A 21,441-nucleotide genomic window follows, 5' to 3' on the forward strand; every position below is an offset into this window, starting at 1 on the left:
TATGGTGATGGAATAGTTCTGTATCTTGATTGTGATGGCACTGCACAAATCTACACACAGGACAAAATGACAGAAATCACATAGAACTATTGAAGCCCTGGTGACATAGTGGTTAAGAGCTCGGCTGCTACCCAAAAGGTAGGAAGTTCGAATCCATCAGCCGCTCCTTAGAAGCCCCATGGGGCCGTTCTACTCCGTTCTACAGGGTCACTATGAGTCAGAATCGACTTGATGGCAATGGGTTTGGTTTTTTTTTTTGTTTGTTTGTTTGTTTTACACATGTGACAAAGTCACAGAAATCACATAGAACTCTACACACATAAAAAATGATTACATGCAAAACTGGTGAAAGCTAAATAAGGTCTGGAAATTGTATCAATGTCAATTTTCTGGTTTTGATTTTGCACAATAGTTCTGTAAGTTGTTGCCATTGGGGGAAGCTGGGTGAAGGGTGCATAGGATCACCCTCTGTAATTCTTGTAACTTCCCATGGAGCTATAATTATTTCAAAATAAAAAGTTTTAAATAAAAGAACTCAAAGAAGACATAAATAAATGTTTTGGAGGATTCAACTTGATGATCTAGGTTCTCCCTGAATTGGCTTATAGAGTTAATATAATTCCAATAGGGTTTTCTTTTTTTTAAGTAACTTGATAAACTGGTTCTAAAATTTATATGGACAAGCAAAGAACCAAGAATTACAAAAACACTCTGAACAAGAACAAAGAAACTTGCTCTACCAGATATGAAGATGAATTATAAAGCTAATAAGGAAATTTGGTACTGTCACAAGAATAAGCAAAACTGACCAAACTGAAACAGAGTAGAATCAGGGGTAGAGGAGGGGGACCATGAAGACTGATTCAGGACTAAGCTGGCACTGCAAAATAGGGAGAAAGGATGGATTTTTCAATAAAAGATGCTTGGAAATCTGGGTGTCTGTATATAAAAAATAAAATTGGATTGCTACCTCACACTGAGCACAAAAATCAACTTCAGGTGGATTGCAAATCTAGATATGAAAAGGACAACAGTAATGGCATTGGAAAAGTAATACTGAGGACATATTCTGACTAACCCAAGCACAGGAAGGTACTGCTTAAATAAGACACAAATGGAAATCTCATAGTTTCCTGCTAAGAGTGTAAACTGTTAAATCACTTTGGAAAACACTCTGGCATTACTTAATACATTAGAATGTACGCACACCCTGTCACCCAGTGAGTCCGTTCCCAGGTATATACCCTGGAGCAGGGCTGCCCAGTAGAACTTATCTGCGACAACGGAAATGTTCATTCAACACCTGCACTGTCCAGTACAGTCACCAGTAGCTGCACGTGGCTACTGTGCATTGAAATGTGACCAGTGCCACCGAGGAACTGACTTTTTCATTTATTTAATTTTAATAGCCACACATAGCTAGTGGCTACCATATTGGACAGCACAGCCCCCGTGACATCCATGTACATGGGCAATGGATACATGTACAGAAATGGCATAGTAACATTCTTCATAAACGACCCAAAAGTGGAAATACTGCACAGGTCCGTCAACAGTAACAGGTTAGATGCATTGTTGCACGTTCATACTGTACCGCAATGAAAATGAATTAACTTCAGCTATGTGCAATAACGGAGAAATCTAATACGTGCAATATCATTCTATTTAAAGGGTTTCACCCAAGTACAGACAACTTATTTTTGCCAAGGCACAAAAGGGAAAACGTATAGTCTTTTCAACAAATAGTGATGCCGCAATTGGACATCCACAGGCAAAAAAAAAAACTTCAACCTAAACCCCACGCCTGATACAAAAATTAACTCAAAGTGATGCCGACTGCTCTGACACGGATCGCAATATAGGGCTCCAGACAGAGTGGGGAAAAATGTAGAACAAAATTCAAGTTTACAAAAAAAAAGACCAGACTTACTGGTCTGACAGAGACTAGGGGAACCCCTGAGACTATGGCCCCCAGATACCCTGCTAACTTAAAACTGAAGCTGCTTCCTAAGTCCACCTTTCAGCCAAAGATTACACAGGCGCATAAAACAAACAATAACACGCATGAGAAAAGTCCTGAGTTTAGTCAAGAAGACCAAATGGGCAACACCCCCCCCAAAAGCAAAGGTGAGCAGACAGGAAGGGACAGGAAACCTGGACGAATGGACACAGGGAAGCCAGCGTATAAAGGGAAAGGGGGAGAGTGCTGACATAGTGGGGGATTGCAAACAAATTCACCAGACAATTTGTGAATGAATTTTTGAAAGAGAAAGTAATTTGCACTGTAAACTCACCTAAAACACAATAAAAATAAATTAACTCGAATGACAGATTAAATATAAAATGTCAAAGTATAAGACTTTTGGAAGGAAACATGGGGAAAAAAACTGCAGGATCTAGGACTTGATGAAAAGTCCTTAGACATGACACCAAAAGCATGATCCAGAGAAGAAAAAACTGATAAAGTGGACTTCATAAAATAACTATGGCTCTCTGAAAGACCCTGTTAAAAGGATGCAAAGACCAGTTACAGACTAAGAGAAAATACTTGCAAGTCACATATATGATCAAGGGATGGTATCTGAGATAATTTAAAGACTTCAATTTTAAATTTCAAGACTTAAAAACTTAAATTCGCACTGAAATTCTCAAAACTCCATGATAAAAAACCAAAGAGACCCAATTAGAAAATGGATAAAGGACAGGGAGATATTTCATTGAAGAGCGTATGTGGGTGACAAGTACGGTCAAGGAGGTTCCCCATCGCTATCAGGGAAAGGCAAGGCAAGGCCGTGATGCGTTCTCACTGCACTCTTATCAGAACAGCAAAATACCAACGGTGATATGACCAAATGCTGGTGAGGATGCAGAAAAACCGGACCCCTCATGCCTCTCATACATGGCCGGGGTGAATGCAAAATGGTACAGCCACTCTGGAAAACAGTTTGGCAGTTTTCTTTAAAAAACAAAACTATACCTACACTTACTACACAACAACAAAAAAAAAAAACCTGTTGCCATCGAGTCGATTCCAACTCATAGCGACCCTCTAAGACAGAGAACTGCCCATAGGGTTTCCAAGGAGTGGCTGGTGGATTTGAACTGTCAACCTTTTGGTTAGCAGCCAAATGCTTAACCACTGCCTCACCAGGGCTCCCCAGCAATCACATTCCTGGCATATATCCTAGAAAAATGAAAAATTCACACAAAAACCTGCACACGAACGTTCATAGCAGCTTTCTTTCTGATAGCCAAAACCTGAAAACACTCCAAATATTCTTTAATAGGTGAACGGTCAAAAGGACTGTGCTAATCCACACCGTGGGGTTCTACCCAGCAATCAAAAGGGGTGAACTCACGTTGGTACACACAACAACTTGGATGGAGCTCAAGGGCATCACATGGAATGAAAAAAAGGCAATCTCAAAAGGTCATATACCGTGTACATTTGTACCACTTTCTCCAAGTGACCAATTTATAGAGTGGGAGAACAATTTAGTGGTGGCCAGGGGTTAGGGATGGTGGGGTGGGTGAGTGGACGAGAAAGGAATAATAGGAGGGGGATTTTTGTAGTGAAGGGATAGTTCTGCATCTTGATTGTAGTGGTATTACAGGAAACTTTACAATACCTAAGAAAAAGAAAGGAGTACAGCTGTGCTCCACAGGGTTTTCAATGGCTGATTTTTCAGAAGCAAGTTGCCATGTCTTTCTTCTGCAGCATCTCTGGGCAGACTTGAACCTCCAACCTTTCAGTTAGCAGCCAAGCATGCTAACTGTAAGCTTTTTATAAAGAGAGTTATGTCTTTTATCTCTGTATTTCCAATACAGAGCCTACTATATAGCAGGTCCTCAATAAATATTTGTCGACTGAATGAATAAATAAGAAAAAAAGAACAAAAACAAGTCACTTTGCAACTCCTCCTTCTACCACGGGAGGGAAGCACCTCCCCACCAAGATAGCTCTAGGAGCTTACGGATTTTTTTTTTTTTTTTTTAAACAAGGCTGTTCAAACCTGAGAAACCTTCAGGAAGGCATTATCCAACCCACCAGGGGGGACTAAATGTAAACCATTCCTAACAGTGGCATGTCTATTCTAAGATTAGATAGTCTCAAAATATTCTGCCTTATCCAAATTCTTACTGTACTTAATATCAGCACCATTCATTTTAGCACTTATCAAAAGCAGGTTTATTGGTTATTAAATTATATTCTGTGTCTATCTTGCTTCCACAGCAAAGGACTAAGCTCATTTTTAAAGCTCATTTCGTTCTCATTATCGAGCTCAGTTCTAATCAGAAGAGAGCTTCAAAAACGTGTATTTAATTGAATCAAAAGGTTCTCCCCTGAGTCACTGCAGATGTACGCCACGCTAAGAACACCTAATATGCAAAACCCCAAACTTTCAAGATGAAAGAATTATGTGATGATAAGAATACTCTCAGGGTGACAGACAGTTGTAACACAAAGTTAAAACAGACAGCCTCCCCCATCGCACAAAATCTATGACTTGGTTTTTAGAATGAAAGTGATACACTCTTTCACAGGAAACAATTAGAATTTTTTTAATCACTTGATGAGGTATAGACAGTCACCATGTAAAGGTGACAGGCCATTGCTGATGAGACTTGAGGGGCAGACAAGTTTGTTCAAGGATAGAAGTGTCTCCAGCGGGAGACACGACTGGAATGTGTTTGATGTTTAACAAAATATGTACAGAGTCTAGAAAGAAAGTCTCTGATGGGCAGCAGCATTTCAGTAGGTCTCCAGCCTACCCCAAGAGGCATGGTGGCTGCCGGAGCTCAAGTCCCAGCCCCACCATTTGCTAATTTGATTCTCAAAGTTAAGCCTGCACCCATAAATCAAACAATAACACACGTAGCTCAACCAAGTATACGAAAACAATGGGCACGCTAGCCCAGGGGCAAGGACAAGAAGGCAGGAGGTGACAGGAAAGCTGGAATGGAAACAGGGAACCCAAGGTCGAGAAGCGGGGAGTGTTGACACACTGTGGGGTTGGCAACCAAGGTCACAAAACAATACGTGTATTACTTGTTTAATGAGAAACTAATTTGTTCTGTAAAACCTTTATCTAAAGCACAAAAAAAAAAAAAATGTAGCCTGCATCAGAAGCACCTGGAGGATGTGTTCAAGTACAGACTGCCTGGCCTCTTGACCCACTGCCCTCCCCAAAATCTGGCTTGCTAGGTCTAGGGTGGATTGTGAGGATGGCACAGGATGGGGCAGTGTTTTGTTCTGTTATGTCGGAGTTGGCTCCGTGGCAACTGACAACAAGAAGAAAGTCTGGGGTGGGGACTTAGAGTGAGCAATTTCAGCACGTTCCCAGGTGCTGCTGGTGGCTGCTGGTCTGGGGACAACACTTTGAGACCTCCTGGCTTAGAGCTCACGTGAGCAGGTAAATGAAGTGAGTGGCCTCGGCCAAGTTACCCACTTCTCCAGGCCTCTGCTGTCTCACATGCAAAACGGGGGTGACAATTAGAACCTCCTTCATAGGATTCGTATGAAGACTAAATGAGATAAAACATGAAAACTGCTTGAAATAGTACCTGGTACACAGTAAATGCTCAAAATGTTTGCTGTGTTCCATAAATGCATTCAACAAATGACACACACACAAAATTACCGAATTGTGCCTGGCACAGAAAAACCAGTTGCCAGCAAGTAGACTCCAGCTCATGGTGACCCCACACAGGTCAGAGTAGAATTGGGCTCCACAGGGTTTTCAGTGGCTGATTTTTCAGAAGTAGGTCACCAGGCCTTTCTTCTGAGGCACGTCTGGGTAGACTCGAATTGCCAACCTTTTCCTTAGCAGCAGAGCACATTAGCCTAGCACAGAAAAAAAAAAGCACAGAGTAAGTAGTATATAAGCTAAAAAAGCTATAGGCTGTTATTTATATGAAAGAAAGGCCCTGGACATCCTGTAAGGTTTTCGGTCCCCTTTTTGAACACACCCTAGAAGGTGCGTTCCCATCACATGCATGTGGTCAAAAGACTACCCCATAGCTCAAAAATGCCAGCTATCATGATTATGTCAGTTCCTATTTTGATTGCATGTTCTATAAGTGACCTTCTGACAGTAAGTTAGCATTCTACGCAGACATTTTCCTAAGGAGAAAATTTACTGGCAAGCTGACACTAATAATGTCCAATCTGCCACACTTGATTAGTTTAGGATACAAAATAAGTTTGTATGTCCTTTAATGTTCAATTTGGAGGGGATTTAAGCCCATTCTTGACCAAATTAGAGGGAATTAAAACCTCCCAGGTGTTTTTCCCCATAAGCTTAAGGAAGCAGGATTCATGTCATTCAATCAACAAGTATTTATTGAGCACCTACGGTGTGCCAGGCACTGTACTAGGCATTGGCGCTAAAGCACTGAACAAAATACCCCCCAAATCCCTGCCCTGATAGAGCTTACATTCTAGTGGAGAAAACATACGAGAATTAAGGTGTGAGTTAAGTAACATGGGAGCTGGACAGGGCTAACGGCTAAGGAGAAAGAGGCAGGAAGGGGGAGGGGACAGCAGGAGGTGGGGGGGGTGGGGAGGAGTGGGTGGGTGGGGGGTGGGTGGGTTGGGGTGTGGGTAAAGCAGTTTCAGGTGGAGAAGCCAGGGAAGTCAACGCCTAGAGGAGATGCACTCACAAGTATTGGTCTGAGACAGTTAACCTGGCCCATCTGCTGTGGCTTGTTGTGGGGTGGGGAAGGGGAGAGGGCAGGGATTCAAACGTTCCCCACTCTGGGTCAGTCTCCACCCCAGACAGCCTCTCCTGCTGAACTCAGCAGCATCCAGCTACCTCCCCTCCGCCCAGGGCCTCCGCTCTCCAGCACAGATCCATTCTCTAAATCACATCCCTGGCCTCCGCCGCTACTATGGCCTCTGTCAGAGACACTGGAGCCCAGGGCCCCGGTCCAGGTCCCTTCACAGAGATGGAGAAGCTCACTCCCCTGACCTCCCAGAGCCTCTCAGGCCTCTCCACGCCTCTGGGTGGGCCAGCCAAGACAGAACACCGTCCCCCTCCCATTTTCAACCACAGAACTAGTCATCCCTGAAGATGACATGCAGAAAGGTCTTCAGGGCCCAAACAGGCCATTCTCAAATGAAACAGTCCAACACTGACCTATCTCCTGAGGTCTGGAGTATTCCATCTCAGCCAGGTACCTGGTCCTAAGAGTATTCTGGCCCAGGGGTCAGCAAACCTTTTCTGTAAAGGGTCAGGTAGTGAATACTTTAGGTTCATGGGCCCCATAGATTTCTGTTGCTCCTCTTCCTCCTCCCCCTCTTGTTTGTTTTTTTACAACCCATTAAAAATGTAAAAAAAGGTTCTTAACTCATGGTTGTACAAGGACAGGCCATGGGCAGAGTGTGACAACAACCTGTCGTCAATCCATTTGTACCCTACATATATTAATAAGTTGTTTTTGTGGTTTACCAATCAGCCCCTTGTTCCTACGCTGCTTCACATAATGTATGTAAAGTGACCTTCGGAGACCTGGCACTCAGCAGCCGCTCAATCTGCGGCAGGGAGAAAAACAATGTATTATTTCAATAGCAGGGATCAGATCCCAAGGATGTCCCTGGGTGGTACAAATGGTTAACGCGCTCCGCTGATAACCGAAAGGTTAGCAGTTTGAGTCCATCCAGAGGCTCCAAAAAATCAGCTGTTGAAGACCCTGTGGAGCACGGTTCTACGCTGACACATTGGGTCACCATGACTTGGAGTCTACTTCACAACAGGTGTTTCCCAGATCCTAAACCTCCACTTTGGGCTTTTCCTTTTTTTTTTTTTTTTTTCTTCACAAGCAAGTCTGTGCCTAACTTTAAAACAAAACAAAAAAACCAAAAACAATAGGACTTATTAAAGATATGGAGAAGATCAAAGAATTAGAAGAAATGTTGAAGAATTAAGGAGCCCTGGTGGCACAGTGGTTAAGCACTCAGATGCTAACCAAAAGGTCGGTGGTTTGAACCCACCAGGTGCTCCGCAGGAGAAAGATGTGGCAGTCAGCTTCCGTAAAGATTACAGCCTAGGAAACCCCACGGTGCAGTCCTACCCTGTCCTATAGGGTAGCTGTGAGTCAGAATCGACTCTCAGCCATGAGTATTGAAGAGCTAGCCTCAGAAAAGTGGCACTGTCAATAGAGCCAGTTGGTCAAGGTCAACAGGCAGCAACTCTGCTTGAGATTCACAGTCCAGGAAGTCAGCCTCTGGTTGGCCTGGCTTGGCCATGGGCCGATTCCTTGGCCTAGAGTTGGGAGGACACCTTGGCAGCCCTGCTGGGTCCATGTCCGTTAGAGGAAGGTGTTCCCCAGTGCAGACCGGGGTACAATGATCTGGAAAGGTGGGCACACTGGACAAGCCAAACAACAGATGTCCACTCCCTCCACTGCACACCAGCAGCTCCTGTGAGTGCAATTTAGGAAATCAGGAAACATTCTGATCATGCGCAGTAGAGAGGAGGGAACAGCCATGGAAGGTGAGCGCTCAATAGAGACAGGGACACAGAGCCAAAGGTAACTGAGAACACGAGCCTAGAAGTTTACATAAATCCTCCAGAGGCCGTTGGGACTTCCCCAGGATGCTGGAAGAGGCTTGAACCAATTTTTTAAAAATTCTAGGTTACATTTGATTTCTCTCACCCCATTGCTTAACTTAATACCCTGTAGCTCTGCTGAACCTGGACGATTAAGAGTCAGGTCCGACAAACTGCGCAGCACCCCAAGGTCTGTGCCTGAGCAGCCCCTCACATTTAAACAAGGGGTCTGCTGTATAATAACCATATCAGGAAGACACCAATACATGGATCCTGTTGTTGTTGTTAGGTGTCAATTTGTCATGCTGTGGTAGCTTGCATGTTGCTATGATGTTGGAAGCTATGACACCAGTATTTCAAATACCAGCAGGGTCACCCATGGTAAGCAAGTTTCAGTAGAGCTTCCAGACTAAGACTAGGAAGAAAGTCCTGGCAACCTTCGCCCAAAACTTAGCCAATGAAAATGTTATGGATAAAAACATGGATCCTAGGATTCTGAAATTAAGGAGGGAGTTCTTCTGAGAGTCTCTCTTCACTCCCTTCATTTACCTGCCCACATGGGCTCTAAGCCGGTAGTTCTCAAAGTGTGGCCCCCAGACCAGCAACCACCTGCATCACCTGACACTCCTTCTAAAGCCCACTCCAGACCTTCTTGTTGCTGTAAATTGCCCTCGAGTCAGCTCTGACTCATGGCAACCTTACATATAACGGAACGGAACATTGCCTGGTCCTGTACTAGCCTCACAATTCACCTCAGACTTACTGAGCCACATTTTGGGAAGAGGAATGGGTGAGGAGGCCAAGTAATCAGTATCAAACAAGTCCTCCAGGCACTTCTGACACAGCCTAAACTGAGAATCGCTGTTCACAGGGATTTGCCCAAAGCCACAGGTGACTAGTAAATACTCTAGAGAAGTTTCCCGTTCAGGCATCTTCCAGGTCTCATTCAGCTCACCTGCTAACCGAAAGGCGGTTGGTTTGAACCTACCAGCCACTTCGTGGGAGAAAGACCTGGCTATCTGCTTCCTTAAAAATTACAGCCTAGGAAACCCTATGGGGCAGTTCTACTCTGTCCTACAGGGTCGCTATCAGTCGGAATGAACTCAACAGCACCTAACAACAATAACATGCTCTAAGTAGTACTATTTCATTCCAGTTAACCCAGACTCTGTGCCCCCAACTAGTAGATTCCTAGACTGCTCCTACAATTATGCCACCATTGCAAAGATTTGTTTTCCTTCTTTCCACGAAGCCAGTCCAGACTATAGTTTAGGCACTGGTCTTCCCCTGAGACGATGAGGGAGGGCCAGTCTGTCCAACCTCTTCTCCAACCCCTCTCCTGTCAGTGACTTCAATTCCCTGCCCCGCGGGTGCCAGTAACAGTGTACCTAATTCAGAGAAGGGTGGAGGCTAATTTGGCTCACAAAACCTAGGGACGTTTTCTGGCCTCATGATGGTCACCAGCATCACTGAAGAGGCAATGCATAACTTCAAGCACAGTCCAAAGGAGTCTACACTGGCCACAGCTCATATAAATCAAGAGCCGCTTCTTCCACTGTGCCATTTTCTCAACGTTCCCCTAGTTTATGTCCCTCTAAGCACCATAACAACCCAATGCTGTGAGAAGATATGAAGATGTTATGAAAGAGTAAGTCTTCCAGTGTGGCCTCCCAAGACCAACACAGGTATTTGTTCTCAGAGAAATCCAGCCATCTTGTTCCTCTCATTGGATTGGCCACCTGGTAACATACAGCACTTTTCCCTGACTACCTCAGTGCTCCCCAATCTGGCCCTCCTAATATCTGGGCTCCCCTCATGGGATATCCTACAGCATCACTTTGATAATGGAATCAAATATCAAAATCACATAAGTCCTACATAACAATTTGGGGAAGACTGGCATTCACTATGGAAGATGGTAGTCTCAGGCAAGTTCTTACCGGGGAGCCCTGGTGAGGGAATCCCAAAATGCAGGCTGTTGGAAGGCTGGAAAACAAAGGGAAGAGAAACACTAGCCAAAGCAGGTTTAAAGGCAGGGCTGTCCAATGCTCACGCTGAAGGCCCAGTATTCCTTCCTTACCTGGGACTCAGGGATTTGTTAGGACTGCCTCAGTGTGTTTGTCCTCTCTCTACACCCACAAGGGATAGCAGGACACTAGGGATCCTTCTGTCCTTTTCCCCCTTTTAAATACATTTTTAAAACAAAATTGGGATCATACTATATTTACAGTACGTAATCAGTATTTTTGAAGCCCTGGTGGCACAGTCCTATAGGGTCGCTATGAGTCGGAATCGACTCAACGGCACTGGCACTGGCTCTGGCTGGTGGCACGGTGGTTAAGAGCTCAGCTGCTAACCAAAAGGTTGGCAGTTCAAATCCACCAGCTGCTCCTTGGAAACCCTATAGGGGCAGTTCTACTCTGTCCTATAGGGTCACTATGAGTCGGAATCAACTCGATGGCAACGGGCTTTTGAATCAGTTTTTTCATTTCACAATTTATCGACAACTTATTTTCATGTTATTGTATATTTTTCTATACCAGTAATGCCTATATAGAATTTCATTGTAAATAAATAGCCACCATAATATAACTAACTAGCCCTCTATTTGGAGGCATTTATGTTCTGGACTTTACTGCCTTCATAAAAAAAATAAAAGCCATTGCCATCGAGTCAATTCCGACTCACAGTGACCCTCTAAGACAGATTAGAACTACCCCATAGGGTTCCGAGGTGGATTCAAACTGTCGACATTTTGGTTAGCAGCCAAAGGCTTAACCACTGCACCACCAGGGTTCCAAGTACATTTTGTAATTTATTAATACAAATTTTTAATAAATACATAATTTGTTAATATAAAAATAATTACACTTGTTCCATTTAATATTTTGGTATTGAATTCTACTTTGTATGACTGCATTTGCCTTTATATTTTTATCCATCCTATTACCTTTCAATTTCTCTGTCATTTAGTGACATGTATATAAAAACACATACAAACACACATACATGCACACATACACACATACTTTTTGTAAGTGGCTTATAAAAATCTCATTTTTTCAATTAAATCCGATAATCTTGTTTTTTGATAGAATATTAAAAAAAAAAAACCTTGTAATTCACATTTAATATGACATGGTTTTTGTTCTATCAAATTTATTTTATGACTTCTATTTGTAATTCTCTCCTTTTTTTTTTTTTCTTCTTTTTTCTTACTGTAGCAATCCAGCTCACTTTTTTAAAACCATGACTTAGAAGTTATACACCTTTTTTTTTCCTACTAGGGCTTACTTAATTTAAAATCTATAAATATATCTGAAATACACCTCTTTTTTTAAACTGTACTTTAGATGAAGGTTTACAGAATAAACAAGTTTCTCATTAAACAGTACACATTGTTTTATGACACTGATTAACAACCCCATGACATGTCAACACTCTCCCTCCTCAACCTTGGGTTCCTATTACCAGCTTTCCTGTTCCCTCCTGCCTTCTAGTCCTTGCCCCAGGCTGGTGAAATATACCTCTTTATTTCACTAACTTTTAAAATTATACAAGTAAAATATAAATACATTTTCATTTTGAAAGTTCGACTAAGACTAAAGTAGAGTGAAAGTGAAAATTCCCCACTAGGGTCCCCCAATCTCATTGCCCTCCCCAAAGCTTGATATGTACTTATCCAGACCTCTTTCTACACATTTCTGCATGTGTACAGATTTAGAGCAGCCCTGGTGGTGCAGTGGTTAAGTGCTCGGCTGCTAACCAAAAGGTTGGCAGTTCGAATTCACCAGCAGCTCCTTGGAAACCCTACGGGACAGTTGTACTCTATCCTACAGGGTCACTATGAGTTGGAGTTGACTCAGCAGTAACACGTTTGGTTTTGGGTTTACAGATTTAGAGAATTAAAAAAAATCATAAATAGAATCAATATGCATATTTTCCTGCTACTTGCTATTTAAATTTAATAATACATTTTCATTGTAAATAGTAAAAAAAAATCAGTTGCTGTCAAGTTGATTTTGACTCTTGGCGACCCCGTGTATGTCAGAGTAGAACTGCGCTCCATAGAGTTTTCAATGGCTGATTTTTCAGAAATAGATTGCCAGGCCTTTCTTCCAAGGCATATCTGAGTGGACTTGAACCTCCAACCTTTGGGCTAGGATCTAAGCATGTCAAATATTTGCACCACCCAGAGACTCCTGTAAATACATAAATACAGTATTATACTGATAAAAGTCTTGGTATTTACATGTGTCATTTGTACTGGTCCCTGACAAGCGTTTACCTAATTTATTGAACTACTCCTCTGCTGATATTTAACTTGGTCCTTATTTTTCACTACCACAAACGATACATTAATAAAAACTCTTTTGTAGACATCTTTGTGCATCTCATTAACAATCTGAGGTAGCAGATGACACCACCTTGCTTGCTGAAAGTGAAGAGGACCTGAAGCACTTACTGATGAAAATCAAAGACCACGGCCTTCAGTATGGATTACACCTCAACAGAAAGAAAACAAAAATCCTCACAACTGGACCAATGAGCAACATCATGATAAACGGAGAAAAGACTGAAGTTGTCAAGGATTTCGTTTTACTTACATCCACAAATCAACACCCACGGAAGCAGCAGTCAAGACGTCAAACGATGTATTGCACTGGGCAAATCTGCTGCAAAGGACCTCTTTAAAGAAACAATATTACTGAGTCAAAAGCTACGTACATTTAAGTTTTTGAGAGCTACTGCCAAATTCTCTCTCAGTTATACCAATGTACACATTTTCAAAACCACAGGGGTATCTGTTTTCTCGTACCTTTACTAATTTTGAGTTTTAACAGTCCTTAAAAGTTTCATCTACCAGACAGCTGAAAATATATTGTTTCTAATTAGTAGCTCATTGATTGATAGTGAGGTTGTGAATCTTTTCATATGTTTATTGAACATACGATTTCTTTCTGTGAACTCCCTGTTCATATCCTCTTTCCATTTGTCTATTAATTATTTATCTTTTTCTTATTGATTTGTAGACACTCCCTGTTTTATGGATCTTAACTGTTTGTTACATACGCTGAATACATATGCACACAATCTGTGGCCTGATTTTTAAGCTTGTTTGTGGTGACGTTTGTCATAGCAAAATTTTCTGTTTTGTAGTAGTCAAATCTGTGAGTCTTTTCCTTCATGGATCCTGGGTTTCACGTCTTCCTTTCCTACTGCACAATTATAAAGATAGCCTACTTTTTTTCACAACACTTTTAAAATTCACATTTAAAATCTCACTCTTGGTGGTATGTCACTCTTGAGTTTTAACAAATGTACACGACCACGTAACCACCACCACAAACAAGATACAGGATGGTTGTAACACCTCCAAACTTCCTTCATGCCCTTCTCTCCATCAGCCCAGCCCATGGCAACCACGCATCTGTTTTCAAGGCATTTCTATAGTTTTGCATTTTCCAGAAGGCTTATAAATGAAATCATAAACTATGTAGCCTTTTTAAAATTTGTTATTTTTAGGTGCCGTTGAGTCAGTTCTGACTCATAGTGACTCTATGTACAACAGAACAAAACACTGCCCGGTCCTGCGCCATCCTCACAATCGTTGCTATGTTTAAGCCCATTGTTGCAGCCACTGTGTCGACTGATCTTGTTGAGACTTTTCCTCTTTTTCTCTGACCCTCTACTTTACCAAGCATGATGTCCTTCTCCAGGGATTAGTCTCTACTGATAACATGTCCAAAGTAAGTGAGACATAGTCTCACCAACTTTGTTTCTAAGGAGCATTCTGGATGTACTACTTCCAAGACAGATTTGTTCGTTCTTCTGGCAGTCCATAGTATATTCAATATTCTTCACCAACGTGATAATTCAAAGGCATCAATTCTTCTTCTGTCTTCCTTATTCATTGTCCAGCTTTCACATGCATATGAGACGATTGGAAATACCATGGCTTGGGTCTGGCACACCTTAGTCCTCAGAGTGACATCTTTGCTTTTTAGCACTTTAAAGAAGGCAGCAGATTTGCCCATGCAATACATTGATTCCTATTTTTTTTTTAAGCAAAAAGCAAGTTTTATTTGGCATATATATATTCAAAACGGCAAAAGTAGGAAAATGGACAAGCATGCTGCCAGAGCTAATGTCTGCCCAAATCCGAGGAGATAACACATAACAGACAAAGGTTAGAAAACAGACAAGCATGCTACCACAGCCATGTCTGCCCAAGTTCAGAGAATATTACAGAATAGGCAAGAATGGGAAAACAGACAAGCAAGCTGCCACAGCCACGTCTGCCCAAGTTCAGAGAATATTACAGAATAGGCAAGAATGGGAAAACAGACAAGCATGCTGCCACAGCCATGTCTGTCTGAGTCCAGAGAAAGTTAGAGTCATCAGTGTATATTAACATTACAAAATGGGCATAACCATTGAAAGCTTCACCTTTGCACAGATTGGCTAGAAACTGTGATCCCTACATTTTGCATCGCCTTTCTTAACAACCATTGGTGCAGGTTTCAGTAATGACAGTCAGGAGGGTCTTCATTGGTCCAACAGATTTTCTATTCACTAAATGCTAATAGAAAAAGAGTTGAATGTCTTTTGTGTTCTGTTTGATTGGCTTATGTGAAAGGTTTCCTAAAAGATATTTTCCAAGATTATTCTATTGTCTTTATACCTCAGGGCCCAATTGACATGTCCTTGTGAGCCCTTGTGGGCCCAGCTCCAGCTGGGTCACATTCTCTATGCTTATGAACAGGGAATAATGATTCTAATATTACTTCCTAAATCATTCCCTCCTTTTGATCGGAGATTGGAGATAACACATCAAAGATCAATACCTGGACTTAGTGAAGCTCCTAGATGGTGGCCACTGCAGGCCCTTTAAACTCACAGTGCTGGTTTTCCACCAGATACCATTTGGTTCTTCACCAGGATCTTAAGTAAGAGCAATGTTCTCATCAATCACATTGCCGGGGTGAGTGGACTCAACAAGCATCAATATTTTAGCCCGAGGCCTCTTAAGTGTGTAAGACGATAGAAGATAAATTTTACTATGCCTAATACTATCGGGATACAGAGTAAGAATACTGCTATCCCTTGCAGTAGTGATTAGCCCATGTACATATTCCTGATGGCATCCAACCAAATAAATCTGGTGTTTGTAAGGGTGTTGTAAGGGTGAGTAACCAGGTAGCTTGCTGTCTAACTCTACGTATACCTTGTTCTACTTCTCCTGTGTTATTTACTCAAATGCAACAGGAGGTATTTGCTACAGCACAGACTATGCTTTCTTGGACTAATAAAAAATCTAAGGCTGTTTTGTTACTTTATGTCACCTTGGCTTAATGAGGTCAGAGATTGCTGTAGTGTTTCCATTCCGTTAGCAACTTCGTCTGTTATTTGTCCCAGAGTGACTGATAAATTTCTTAAAGATTTTTCCAATTCAATTATATCATAAGTGGTAATTAAATCTACCAACCATACCCTGAGTGTTGGACCAATGAGTTTTCTTCTGACTTTCATTTTACAATGTGTAACAAATTAACATTACCTTTCCAGTATTTACTAGCACCATTACTATGAACATCTAAAGGTAATCCTAAGATTCCCAAAGTGCACTGCCCACCCATTTGTCAGGAGTCTAAAGAAGAGATTGCCCGCATAAATTCCGTCAGTTGGAAAGGGATCATCTAAATTAGTATAGTTGGATCTGCCACATAAAAACACATATCCATAAGAAGCACACAGTTTGTCTGAAGAAAACAGAAGGTATAGAAAAATTTACATGGGACAAACAAGTTGTCATTAAAGAATACACGATGAGCAAGATAATACAGGATGGCATTGTTTCATTGCTTTTTTTTCTTTTAATTTTTATTGTGCTTTAAGTGAAAGTCTACAAATCAAGTCAGTTTCTCATACAAAAATTCATATATATACTTGCTATATACTCCTAGTTGCTCTTCCCCTAATGAGACAGCACACTCCTTCTCTCCACCCTGTATTTCCGTTTCCATTCAGCCAGCTTCTGTTCCCCTCTGCCTTCTCATCTCCCCTCCAGATATTTGATTTCTTGACAGCTACTTCCATGAACGTTGACTGTGGATGCGAGTAAAAGGAAATCCTTGACAACTTTGATCTTTTCTTCGTTTATCATGATGTTGCTGACTGGTCCAATTGTGAGGATTTTGATTTTCTTTATGTTGAGGATTAATCCATACTGAAGGCTGTAGACTTTCATCAGTAAACGCTTCAACTTCTCTTCCCTTTCACCTAGCAAGGTTCTATCATCTGCGTATTGCAGCTTGTTAATGAGTCCTCCAATCCTGATGCCACATTCTTCTCCATATAATCCAGCTTCTCGGATTATTTGCTCAGCATACAGACTGAGTAAGTATGGTAAAAGGATACAACCCTGACACACATCTTTCCTGATTTTAAACCATGAGGTATCCCCTTGTTCTGTTCAAACGACTGCCTCTAGGTCTATGTACAGGTTCCTCATGAGCACAATTAAGCATTCTGGAATTCCCATTTTTTGCAATGTTATCCATAGTTTGTTATGATCCACATAGTCAAATGCTTTAGCATAGTCAACAAAACATGGGTAAACATCTTCCTGGTATTCTCTGATTTCAGCCATGATCCATCTGACATCAGCAATGATATTCCTCGCCCTACATCCCCTTCTGAACCCAGCTCAAATTTCTGGCAGTTCTCTGTCAATGTACTGCTGCAACTGTTTTTGAATTATCTTCAGCAAAATTTTACTTGTGTGTGATATTAATGATATTGTCGATAATTCCGAGTTCTGTCGGATCACCTTTCTTTGAAACGGGCACAATATGGATCTCTTCCAGTCAGTTGCCCAGGTAGCTGTCTTCCAGATTTCTTGGCATAGATGAGTGAGAACCTCCAGCGTTACATCCCTTTGTTGAAATACCTCAGTTGGTATTCCATCGATCACTAGAGCCTTGTTTTGTGACAATGCCTTCAGTACATCTTAGATTTCTTCCTTCAGTACCATCGGTTCTTGATCATATACTGCCTCCTGAAATGGCCGAACATCAACCAATTCTTTTTGGTACAGTGATTCCGTGTATTCCTTCCATCTTCTTTTGATGCTTCCTGTGTCATTCAATATTTTGCCCACAGAATCCTTCAATATTGCAACTTGAGGCTTAAGTTTTTTCTTCAGTTCTTTTCAGCTTGTATATTTCATTATAATGCTTTGCTTTCTCAAGCCGCCTGAGTTTAGAGACCATCTCAAGAATAGATATGACACATTGAACATTAATGATCAAAGAAAGACCAGACAAGTTGTGTGATGATATCAAGGACATCACACATGAAGAAACAAAGGTCATTGAAAAGACAGGAAGGAAAAAAAAAAAACCAAGATGGTTGTCAGAGAGACTCTGCTCTTGAATGTAGGGCAACCGAAGTGAATGGAATTTTTTAATTTATTTTATTTGTTGGTTGTTCTTGCTGAAAATATCCATAGCAGAACATACACCAATTCAAATAGTTTCTGCATGTTTTATTCAGTGGCATTGATTATATTCTCTAGTTGTGCAATCACTCTCATCCTCCTTTTCTGAGCTGTCCCCCCCCCATCAACTTAAACTCACTGCCCCCTAAGGTTCCCATCCAATTTTTTGAGTTGCTGTTGTCAATTTGATCCCATGTAGATAGAGCTGAAAACGGCATAATGCTCAAGGCAGACATTCTTTATTAGTTAAGCTAAACTGTTGTCAGATTTAAAGAAGACTTAAGGGATATTTTTGGCTCAAGGTTTAAAGATTAACTCAGGGCACTTGTTTTGGGCGTTCACCCAACCTCCATGGTCCCAGAAAGACTGGATTCCATGACAATTTTAAATTCTTTTCTGCACCGCACCCCCGGCCCCTTTTGATCAGGATTAGTCTATAGAATCTTTTATTAAAATGTTCAGTATTGATAGCCAAGCACCATCCAACTCTTCTGGTCTCATGGCAAAGGAAGCAATTAGTTGTTCATGAAGGCAGTTAGCAACATATTCCATTTCCTCCTCCTATTCCTGACTCTCCTTCTTCCTCTGTTGCTAAGTATGTAGGCTTTTGAGTCTGATTCCTTTCACTTAGCATAAGACATCTGAGATTCATCCATGTTGCTGTGTGTATCAGCAGTTTGTTCTTTTATTGCTGACTAGTATCCCACTGTATGGAAGTACCGCAGTGTGTTTATCCGTTTGCCAGCTAAGGCACATTGGGTTGTTTCTGGTTTTTGGTTATTATGAATAAAGCCACTCTGACCATTCATACATAGTCTTTTGAACAAATGTAAGTTTTCGTTTCTCTTGACTAATTTTTAAATACCTAGGAGAGGGATTGCTGGATCATCTGGTGAGTACGTGTTCAACTTTATCTTCCAAAGTGGCTGTCGTTTTGTATGAGAGTTCCGGTTGCTCTGCACTTAGCATTGTCAGTTTTATTTTTTCCAACCGTTCTAGTAGGTGTATGGTGGTATCTGATTGTGTTTTTAATTTGCATTTCCCTGACAACTAATAATGTTGAACGTCTTTTCGTGTATTTATTTGCTATCCGCATACCTTCTTTGATGAAGCGTCTATTCAAATCTTTTTGAAATACTATTGATTTGAATAGATTTGAATACCATTGATTTGAAATCCCTGCAACCTTTCTAAAATTACTGATTAGTTCTAGTAACTTTTTGGTATATTTTTTTGGATTTTCTAAATAGATAATCATGTCTAAAATAGAGTTTTACATCTTCCTTTCCAATCTGTATGCCTTACGTTCATTTTCTTGCCTTAATGCACTGGCTAAAACCTCCAGTACAATGTTGAATAGAAATGAGAGAGCAGACATCCTTGGTTTGTTTCCAATCTTAGGGGAAAAACATTCCCCAGTAAGTGACTTTTTTTTTCTTTAATGAAATGAGTAATTGTTTGTTATCCTTTAATAAACTATTTCACTTGAAATATCACTTTTATCATATCCTGTAGTCTCATATATAAGGGACTCAGTTTCTGGACCCTCTCTTTTGCTCCTTCAATTTATTGGTCTATTGCTATGCCAGCACCACACTAAATCAGTTTACTAAATCTTTATGAAATGTTTTAATTTGCTAGAAAAATGTTATTCCTGCCATTTTCCTCTTCCAGATGAACTTCAATCAGCTTGTCAAATTCCATACAGATATTTTAATTGGGATAGCATTAAATTTATAAATTATTTGTGGAAAGAACTGTTATAACACTGAGTGTTTCTGTTCAGAGACTGTATTTCTCCATTTATTCATATCTTCATTTGTAAACTTCAGTTTTATACCTTACTTTATGAAGGTCTTTATACAGTCAACTGCAAAAAAAAAAAAAAAAAATGACAGTTTTGTATCTTTCTCTCCAGTATTTATATATCTTACTTCTTTACATTTTTTTTTTGTATTATTGCCTTGAATGGGATATATTGTTTAATACTAAATGCTAGAGATAAGGATATCCCTGTATTATTTCTAATTTTAACTAGAATGCTTCAAGTATTTCATGATTAAACATGTTTGTTACAGATTTTTGGCAGATACCCTTTTTCAAACTTGAGCATGATACAGAATTCTATTAAAACATTGCTATTTTTTTTGTATACTTCATATGCTAATAGTTTATTTAGCAATTTTACACTTACAATAATAAGCACGATTATTACTGTTATGTTTTTTTCAGTCCTACTCTCATCTGATTTCAGAGCCAGGTTAATATCTTGTGATGTTTTGGAAGGTTTTCAATCTGTTTTATGGGCTAGAATCACTTAAGTAACATTCGAAATACCTGTTCCTCAGTTTTAATACCTCCCTCTAGTTTGCAAAACTGCTTGCATCTAGTGGGACTTGTTTGTTTGTTTGAATAGATCTTAGATTATTTTTCCATTTATTTTTAGGTGATAATTCATGGAGATTTCCCCCTTCTTATTGCACAAACTTTGGTGATTTGCATTGTTACAGATCAAACATTTCATCTTATTTTTAAATTGCATAGTAATAACTCAGCTTTTCCCACATTTCTTGTTCCTTATGTAGATCTTCTTTCTCTCTTTCTAAAATCAGACTCACCGAGCATTTACAAATTTTTTGGTTTTGCTAAAGAATTAGTATTCAGTTTTACTAATGAAGCCTGTTCATTTCTATATTTCTTCTTCTTTTCTTCCTTTGATTTTTCCTGTTCTTTTTCTAGCTCTGGAGTCAAATGCTTAGTTTGTTTATTTTCACAATTTGTCTTCTGTGCCAGCACTCAAGATTGTATGTAAATCTTCCCACTTATACCTCTCTGGCAGCACTCACAGATTTTGAAATGTAGTGTGTTCATTTCTAAGTAGTCTATAATTTCTATTTTAATTCCACTTTAATCTAAGTTAATTAGAAGTGTGCATTCTCATTTTCGAGAGTCTAGTTTTTTGGGTTTTTTTTGGGGGGAGAGGGTCTGGTTTTTGTTACTTTTTGCTACCTTTTTGTTGTCTAATGGTAATTTTATGCATGTGGTCAGTGAATGTAGATTGCATAATTTCCACCTTTTAGAATCTATTGAAACGTTCTCTGTGAGTATTCCATGTCTGTTTAAAAAGAACAGATCTATTATGTCTTGAGTACAAAGCTTCTCATTAACGTTAACTGAACCTTCCATGTGCTTTTCTGTCTTACTTAAAATATTAATTTGGTTTTCTTTGTAAACATTTGCAGAATATATTTGTTTTTATTACTTAATTTTAAATTCCTGGGTCTTTTTTTTTTTTTAACTCCAGTCTGAGGGGTTCTGTCTTTTCATAGGGGTTAGTAAATCCATTCACATTTATTAAGATGATTAATACTCTGGACTAATTCTTGG

The sequence above is a fragment of the Elephas maximus genome, chromosome 8 (assembly GCF_024166365.1).
Source record: "Elephas maximus indicus isolate mEleMax1 chromosome 8, mEleMax1 primary haplotype, whole genome shotgun sequence".
Taxonomy (NCBI): Eukaryota; Metazoa; Chordata; class Mammalia; order Proboscidea; family Elephantidae; genus Elephas; species Elephas maximus.